This window comes from Nicotiana sylvestris, chromosome 9, assembly GCF_000393655.2.
Source record: "Nicotiana sylvestris chromosome 9, ASM39365v2, whole genome shotgun sequence".
NCBI lineage: Eukaryota > Viridiplantae > Streptophyta > Magnoliopsida > Solanales > Solanaceae > Nicotiana > Nicotiana sylvestris.
The window spans coordinates 13,796,057-13,803,791 of NC_091065.1; the positions used below are offsets into that span (position 1 = coordinate 13,796,057).

Sequence of the window (7,735 nt, forward strand, 5' to 3'; positions counted from 1 at the left end):
TTCAATGTATTTTCAACGTATCACGCTGTATTTTTCATGTATTTCATTGTATTCATTGTCTTTTTCTTTATTGTAATTCAATGTAACTCGTTGTATTTCATTGTATTCACTATCTTTTTTTCATTGTATTTCATTGTATCCCACTGTATTCTATGTATTTCATTGTATTCACTGTCTCGCTATATGCCATGAATGTATTCATATGTTTTTTTAATTAATATAATTTATGTATTCAGATGTATTATATAATTTCTCTGAAGATTGCTATGTTTTTGGGATATTTTTCGGTTGAGAATCTTTTTTATAACCGAGAATACAAAATTTGTGTGTTGTAATTGAGTTTGTTGAGTTGTATTAGGAGTCTATTATGTTAACTGATTCACTTTCCGTTTAAAAACAGTGTAATCCCCTGTTTCATGCCGTGAATACAGTCGAATACAATAATCTATCCAGTTGTAATCCCATGTTTCACGCCATGAATATAGTCGAATACACTCGAATCAACAACTGATTAGTTGGACTTCCCTGATTCACGCCTATTTTTGTTACTATATTCATAAATACAATAGCTTAAATACATCAAATACATCTTATAACAACAGAAAAGATATCTACAATCCGTAAAATAGTAAATGATATCTATATATAGCTAATTACCACTAAAAGATAGTGCTTTATGAAAATTTCTCTAATATTAATAATTTGTTGTTTCTCCTTAATCAAAGTTGAGCAATTTTATCCTCCATTAAACTTTTGCCGTAGTGTTACCCCTGCTATTAGGGAAAATAATTTGTCTTTATTTTTTATCTCTAACAGAGTTCCTCGCTTATATGTACTTTAAATCGTCTTCAAAAAAAGAGGTAATTATGAACCTTATTTCTCAAAGAAATTGAAGGAGTGAGGTTCATCAATTTTATGTTGGAGACCATTAACAATAAGGACGAATATGAGCAAATTTTCTAACAAGAAAAAAGTGGACCACAAGTATAACGAAAGATAAATTAAACAAAAAAAATTGTATAGCAGTTTTTAGAATAATATATATTTATGTGTGTTTTAAGTACAAAAAAAATGAATTTTATATACTTTGTAACTATTGAATGTAAATCGTATCGGTCGCGCACCAAGAGTGGTCTTTTCCTAATTAATATATTAAACCTTTTGTCATGAAATTATAGAAGCAACAAACTAAAAGAAGTCTTTGAAAGTCATCTAGACATTGACTAAAGAATTAAGCTGTACACAATCGCCCCTTTGGTGTTTACGTGGCAGGAATATGAAAGCTCAGTGCGTTTACTCATAATCTTATTAATCTCAATACAAAAGATAGATAGCAACAATCGTATTTATTAGCGACAAAACTCACTTTATTAGAAAGTAAAAAATATATTTCTATTTGATTTTGATAACAAAACCTATTTAAACATAAATTTTAAAACAAAAAAAAAATTCTAAATAATTTAAAATTACTAATTTTGGTTTAGTTCCAACATTACCTCCATTAAATCAAGATCTTCTAAGTGATCAAGCTTATAGAAGTCAACTTTCTTAGACTATTACTAATCATCTTAAAAATATGTAGCATCAACAACTGTCTGTTTTAGTCAATTTCATCTTCTCTTCAACATGGCTCATTAACTTCTTGACTTTCTGGTCCATTTCGATAGCCTTAAATTCTTATAAACCAATCACATCTACTACTTGCAACCAAATCATCCCCTTGATAGTCTGGTCCGAGTCAAAAGTCAAGAAGACTAAACCAATTACGAGATCATTTTACAAGGTTAAATGGATCGTATTGCCGACCAACACGACCCATTTGAAAGGTCTAAATACACCACGTCAAAGCAGAATAACAAATTTCATAAAAATCTTTATTTTTGTTATAAAATAAAGACTGTAAAGTAAAGACAAGTATATAGAGATACAGATGTATTATTCAACTTTCAAATTGGTGTACATAATGAACTGAAATCTCCTCTATTTATAGAAGAAAGGAAGTTGTTGTGTAAGCTGCTGTGTAAGTTGCTTGTAAACTGCTACTGCAAGCTGCTATGTAAGCTGCTTGTAAGCTGTTACTGCAAGCTGCTGTGTAAGCTTCTTGTAAGTTGCTTGTAAGTTGCTACTGTACCAGATATAGCTAATCTTCTGCCGGTACCAGATATAGATAATCTTCTGCCAAAGGTAATATTTATCCATAATGGAGTACCGAAATGATAAACTTCTTCGGGAAGTTTATTTTCAATCGAATGATAAATAGATAACCATATTTACGGCGGAGTCCCATATGGATAAGCTTCTTCAGGAAGCTTATTTACAACGGAGTACTAAATGAACATTCATAATATATATATAACACTCCCCCCTTGGATGTTCATTAACAGATAATGTGTCTCATTAAAACCTTACTAGGAAAAAATCTCGTGGAAAAAATCCTAGTGAAGAAAAAAGAGTACACATATTTCGTAATACGCATTGCTAGGTGCCTCATTAAAAACCTGTAAGGAAAACCCTGTGGGAAAAAAACCTTAGTAAGGAAAAAGAATGCATCGTGTATTTTACTCCCCCTGATAAAAACTTTATTTCAAATATTTGATTCTCTGCATTCCAATCTTGTGTTGACATTCAACATTGTCCCACTTTTCTTCTAATTAATTTTCTTGCGCTTCCTAGTTAGTAATACTCTAATAGTATATTATTAGCTATTTTATGATTATTTATTATTATTATTATGTCCAAATTATTTAGACAAGGAAGTTAAGGAAATAAAAAGAAGAAATGATTGAATTTTACGAAATCAAAGTCCAAAATCTACCTAAACTTGGCCCATTTGGCGCCAAGAAATAGCCCAAATCTATAATGATGAACCCATAAATTAAGCCTAATCAGCCAAGATAAATAAGTCTAAAACCCATGAAATTCTCTAGAACTTTAATCATAGCCCTTTATTCTTGATCCAACGTTTGACATTTCATTTTTCTTTTAAACCCTAGAGGCAAAGTAGGTCGTCTCTAATCTCAAAGGCAACAGGCTTTTCCTTCCATTTTTGCACTAGAACTTTCTCTTGTTTTAGCCATGGACAGTGTGTCCCTCCTATTTCAGCAAAGTCTCCTCTTTTCTTTTATGTATTCAAATCTCTTACTGAAAAGCAAAATTTTTTATATCAAATGTTGACCAAATCACTGTAACTCTGAAGCAAAAGGACGATTTGTTTGATCTCCTTTCTGCCCTATTTTGGAATGATCTCAAACGGGCATTTCAAATTTCATACGACTCTTTCAATTCCCGTTTATGGAACCCTAGATCTGTGTTTTTGGCCTATAAATAGCTCTCTTAGTCTCATCCGAAAATCCATTCTGGAATCTCCTCAAAAAAACCAAGTTTTATTATCTGAAAATCCCTTGACTAAGCTATTCGTTTGATGTTGACCATCATCTTTAAAAGATCCTAGTGTTATTAAATCTCTGTTGGTTTCGATCGTATCAAAAGGGAGTGGATCTGAAGCCTCAAAGCTCAAGTTCACAGCCTCCAAAAAGGTTAGATCTAAATCAAACTTCTATTACTTTGCTCGTTTAAATTTTTTGCTGTGTTTGAAGTGTTTATTTTTTAGTCAGGCCTTAGAAATACATGTCTAACCTTATGATGCTAAGGTCTGCCAAAATTCGTTCATCATGTTTGCTAAAAGTAATTGGATAACGTTAATGATTACTAGCTCGTTAAAATACCCTTTTCCTCTGTTTATGTCCGCTTATGTGTTATATACTTGTCCAAAATTTAAATCTCTTTTATAGTGTTAGTTTAACTTCATAATAATAAAAATGAGATTTATAGCTAGGTGTTCTTTTTCCATAGAAATCATGACTTAGCAAAAATACTTCGTATGTTGAAACTTTGAGATGCTAATATACTTTGTGTAGTTGTATTATTCTCTTTCATATTCTAAAGACAATGTAGAGTGTATGACCTAAGAGCTTTCAGGGCTTAGGTACCATGCCTTAGGGATAAAGCTTATTGCTATAATTCAGTAAAAATACAATATGAACCTCTCGTATGTTAGTATAATACAAGCTTATTCCACTCTTGATTTAGGAAATCATACCTATAAGGTAGAAAGAATATATTGTAGTTAGATTAAAATGACATGTGTTCTTGCCTTCCTCGATTACATGAGTATATATTTGACTTCCGATATCGCCTTGTTGGATACCATATCTAGTAAAATTACAAAATTCGGGATCTCCATATTACCTAGTGAAATTGATTTCATGAATTTATGTAAGATTGTCTATTGCCCTATGTCTTCTACATGGTGTAATGATATGTGAATATAGGTTTATTTCACTTCCATATTATCTTTGTAGAAAACATGCTTTAATATTCTTCCATAGGGATTACTAGTTTTTTTTCTTTAAAGAATGGTAAGAAGTATAGTACTGGTTCTAGTTAATTTAAGCCATTGTGATGAAATGTGAGTACTTAAGTAGATTTATTTAGACTTGGCAAATAGACAAGAATCAGTTTGTAGTCTTTGATGGTGCAGTCGTATTTTTTTATTTTTCTTGTACGTTTTCTTCTAAAGATTGTATTATCATTGCTAATGTCTTCGTTTCTATTATCTCTTTGTTTTGCGTGAACACTTTGGAGCAAAATGGGATCTTAATGCAAGACCCTGCCAACCATGGAGCCATTGCATATTCCCTTTACGTTATTTCTCTTGCACTGTACAAGAGCAGTGGAGAACATAGTTGGATATTGGATTATCAAATAGATTATTATTATTATTAATAATTATTCTATTTTAGCTACTCGTTTCCTTTACTGATTGTTGTTTTTTGATTAACTGCTTGGTTTCTAGTTAACAAAATGACTTACATAGGATTAATGACTTAGTCTTATTATTTGAAGACTTCCACTTTAGTTAGTAATGGGCATACTTTTATCCTTTAATATGATATCTACCTTTAGAAGATGTGAATTCCTTTTCCTTTTTATGTAAGAACCCGTAAAGATGGATTTTGGAACTGTTAGATTAAGGTTGTTTACGGTTCAATATAATTTAAAGCATCAAATATTTTTATTTCAACTATCACCATTCCAACTTCTAGAACTTAAATTTTACTTGCACTTTAACATATTTTTTATTTTAATTAACCTAAGTCCGGTTGGTAAACCATTTTAATATGAATTTTAAAGAGTGCCTTACACGTTCTCTTAAAGATTAATTAAATCCTTACCTTAGAATCTCTAATGTTCAGTAGACCTTACAGAGTTAATAGTTGATAATTTAGGTGCAACTCACATTTTAATATAGTTAGGTGGTGACTCTTTAGTTAATAATAAATAATCACCAATATGTTATACTCTAATTTAAACAGGTTAAAATGGAGTATAACTTCTTGTATACCATCTTCTCAAAAGTTGAAGTTGTAGAGAATATTATCTACCACTATTTCAGATCGATTTAAATTAATCCCATCAAACCAAGAAGATATTGCAAGTCATTTCATTGAGTTACTTGCAACCTGCCTGCATCAGTTGCTTGTAGATAAACTTCAATGGAGTATTAAATGGATAATCTTCTTCAGGAAGATTATCTATAGCTGAGTAATAAATGGACATCAATAATAATATTTTCGTAATACTCCCTCTTGGATGTTCATTATTATGTGCCTCGTTAAAACTTTACTAGGAAAAACACCGTGGGAAAAAATCTTAGTCAAGGGAAAAGAGTATACTAATAATATATATTGCATGTTGCCTCATTAAAAATCTTACCAGGAAAAATCCAGTGGGAAAAAACCCGAGCAAGGAAAAAAGAGTACAGTGCATACTTTACTCCCCCTGATAGAGACGTTGTTTCAAATATCCAAGTCTCTGTGTAGGAGAAGAGCTATATCTTGCTAGTAAATTAACAAAAAATGTTATGTCAGTCCTTATAGCATTAGCAAGATATATTAGTGCGCCAATTGCACTGAGATATGGTATTTCGGAACCAAGGAGTTCCTCATCCTTTTCTGGAGGTCGGAACAAATGCTTGTTCACTTCAAGTGATCGAACAACCATTGATGTACTCAATGTGTGTGCTTTGTCCATGTAAATATGTTTTAAGACCCTTTCTGTATAGGCAAATTGATGGATAAAGTTTCCGTCTCCTAAATGTTAATTTGCAGACCAAGACAAAGTTTTGTCTTTTCAAGATCTTTTATCTCAAATTCTTTCTTAAGATATTTAATTGCCTTTTGGCGCTCTTCTGGAGTTCCAACAATATTTATGTTATCAACATAAACATCAAGTATAACCTTTTTTAAAGCCATTTCCTTTATAAAAATATATGGACAAGTAACATGATTTATATAACTTTCTTTCAACAAATATTCACTGAGGTGATAATACCCCATACGCCTAAATTGTTTTAAACCGTACTAAGATCTTTATAATTTGATCGAGTACATTTTCTAAGACTTTGAATTATATGCTTCAAGCATTTTAAATCCTTCAGGGATCTTCATATAGACTTAATCAAATGAGTTATATGGGTTGTGCCTTGCATTTTAATGGCATGACATCTCCATGTGCCTGGACTACAGATCCAGTCCTCACAATCTTTTACAATATTGTGCACTATATTGTATCAAATATATCATCGACGATCATTTTGTATCGGTTCCTAAGTGACATAACTTGTTGAGATCTCATCACTTTCTTTATTTTCAGGTACCTGAACTTCTTCTGGAGTTTCATGAAATGTTATGTCGTGGGCTCTTCTAGAGCTCATTTCCTCCTCATTATGATCATTGGCTCCTATCATTTTTCAAGGATTGTTACCTTTCGAACCGATTGGTCTACCACGCTTCATGCGTACATTAAACTTTATCTTTCAGGGACTTTAAATTTTAATAGGAGCATTTGCAGCAGGAATATGATATTTGATTTTGGATCAGCAAATGCTTCTGGCATTTGACTTGAATTACCTTCTAAGTGAGGATCATATTAATGATAATTCGATTCATATAACATATTTTTTAGTTGTTTATTCCATCTCCCAAATGTTAGAAAAACTAACATATATCTCCAATCTTCTTTGGAAAACATATCTTTTTGCATTGTGGTAGAGAAATTAATCATATACCACACATCAAAAGATAGTAAAAATATTTGGTTTATGATCCTAAATCAATTGTGAGGGAAGGACTTACCATATATTGTTGGTCTGATGCATATAAGTGCGGCTATATGCAATTTAGAAAATCTTAGACCAACACATGAAGCTTTGTTCTCATAAGCAATGGTTTAGCCATTAATAGGAGGTATTCAATGCTAAACTAACTTGGATATAAACCATCATTATCAAGAGAAACTGTCTTGATTTCATAATTTGAAAGTTATGCTCTTAGTTGAGAAAAGCAATTTCAAATGTCAAACTGCAGGTTGAAAATAATCACACATGTAACCATCTCATATATGCATCTATAAGTGGTTCACATGATAGGTGAATAGTCTCATATTCACATTTTATATATTTTAGAATCAGGGGTCTTAGTCCCAACTTTAGCTGGTATAATCAATTTATTATGAGAATAAGCAACACAGGTGAATTCTTGAAGAATCTTCTAGTTCTTCAGTATATGCTTATCTAAATTCTCAAATAGCTCATTTAAAAATGGCAAATAAAAGCTTCAAGTTTATCATGGCAAGGCATGTGAGATCTCTTAGTAAACTTCTAGTTTACTATGGC

The 7,735-nt window shown here is 31.5% G+C and overlaps 1 long non-coding RNA gene across 1 annotated transcript; it reads left to right on the forward strand.

Moving 5' to 3' along the window:
- The first annotated feature begins 2,929 nt into the window (after positions 1-2,929).
- Positions 2,930-7,091, forward strand: LOC138877131 (uncharacterized). Its single transcript, XR_011402456.1, has 2 exons — positions 2,930-3,536; positions 6,715-7,091. It is a non-coding gene; the product is annotated as an uncharacterized lncRNA (long non-coding RNA).
- Positions 7,092-7,735: the final 644 nt, after the last annotated feature.